We start from the raw sequence: 2075 nt of genomic DNA, 5'->3' as shown, positions 1-2075 counted from the left end.
AGTGAAAAAGTGCATCTGCTGTTGTCTCTCACATCAAAATCCAGCCACATATTTGTTTAGAGCTGTTTAAACGCTGCTTGATCTGTGCAGATTTCTCTCCTGATTCAGACCAGAACACCTTTTCACTGGAGGAACAGTTATTATGGATTATATGGACTTTTAGTTAAAAGCGTCTTAATGCTGGATTTGTTTCAGCTTTTGTCTTCTCCAGATGTTAACTGATGGACTGGAGTGGTGTGGATTACTTGTGGATTATTGTGATGTTTTTATCAGCTGTTTGGACTCTCATTCTGACGGCACCCATTCACTGCAGAGCATCCATTGCTGAGACACTGATGCAATGCTACATTTCTCCAAATCTGATGAAGAAACAAACTCATCTAGTTAGAGAATGATGCTGCTAGTTAATGTGATTATCAGATTTCATACATGCACCGACGGTTCTGGCAGAGTCCAGATGTGTTTGTGGATCTGCAGATGTTTCTGCGTGTGTGTTTGTGTTCGTTCCAGTGCAGCAAAACCACACAGCAGCAGTGTTACATTTCTCATGTGTGTGTGTGTCTGTGGTTTCTGTCATCTGGTTCAGTGTGTTGATGCTTTTCTGGCTTACAGTGCAAGTCAGCAAATATAGAGCACGACATAAACACCCGTCGCATCTGAAGTGTTGCGTTCTGCATTTCTGGTTGACAGCAGCATCTGAGACCAGATAAACACACACACACACAGCAGCCCTGCACAACGACACCCTTGCAGCATAAAAATACATGCATCTCAATTATTTCCCTTCTACCTTTCATTGCAAAAACACTTGAAAGAGTTGTGTTCAACCAAGTCTCAGCCTTTCTCACACAGAACAACCTCCTGGACAGCAACCAATCTGGTTTCAGAAGTGGACATTCGACCGAGACTGCCTTGCTTTCAGTTGTTGAAGCCCTAAGACTGGCAAGAGCGGCTTCCAAATCTTCTATACTTATGTTGCTGGATCTGTCCGCTGCTTTTGACACGGTGAACCACCAGATTCTCCTGTCAACCCTATTGGAAAATGGCATCTCAGGAACCGCACGCCAGTGGTTTGAGTCTTACCTCTCAGATAGGTCCTTCAAGGTATCTTGGAGAGGTGAGGTGTCCAAGTCGCAACATCTAGCTACTGGGGTGCCTCAGGGCTCAGTACTTGGACCACTTCTCTTCTCTGTCTACATGGCATCACTAGGTTCTGTCATTCAGAAACATGGCTTTTCATATCACTGCTATGCTGATGACACTCAACTCTACATAGATAGAGAGTGTGTGTGTGTGTGTGTGTGTGTGTGTGTGTGTGTGTAAATGCCTACAGACTCCAAGAATTTCCTCGAGTACGGACAGCAGTACCATTCGCTGTTTCTCAGACCACAAACATCACAGAAAAGAACTGTCTCCTGTCTTCTCTCTCTCTCTCTCTCTCTCTCTCTCTCTCTCTCTCTCGTTGTCTTCAGTGGCAGAACTTCCTGTGTAATGAAGCACAAGATGAAAACAGGAAGTAACTCGTCCATGAAGACACGCCGCTGCCCTTCCCCCAGCGCCGCCACTCACATAAGCTGTGTATGCTATTTGTTTAGTTTTATTCATCAGTGGTGATTCATATCCTCTGGGAAAGACTGAAATGTAAATAGGGTTTTTTTGGTGAAGCTAAACAAACGTCCTTTTTGTTTTCCAGACTCAAGTTCTAGTTTAAAGCAAGACACAACTGGGGTAAAAATGTTAACAGATCTCAGCATACTTCCCTAGTTAATGAATGACAATCGTTTTGTTTTACAAGTTTTCAAGTAAATTTGTGAGTGAGGCATACTCTAATTAAATACACACTAATTTGCATAAAATTCCAGAAAGGAAGCATTTAGTGTCATGCCTTAAAACATACATTTTAATGTGTTTATATATGAAAAAATAGAAACATTTCTATTTGCTCTGAGAACAATTAGTGAATAATGTGAAACAAAATCTGAAATTTAGCCAAATGTAGATTCAGATGGGATTCAAATCCATTATTTTTGAATGCTATATAATTATTTTTTATTATAATTCTGAATACAGAATTG

The sequence above is a fragment of the Sinocyclocheilus rhinocerous genome, unplaced genomic scaffold (genome assembly GCF_001515625.1).
Source record: "Sinocyclocheilus rhinocerous isolate Xijiao unplaced genomic scaffold, SAMN03320098_v1.1 scaffold618, whole genome shotgun sequence".
Lineage (NCBI taxonomy): Eukaryota > Metazoa > Chordata > Actinopteri > Cypriniformes > Cyprinidae > Sinocyclocheilus > Sinocyclocheilus rhinocerous.
Note: the sequence above shows the minus strand (reverse complement) of the source record.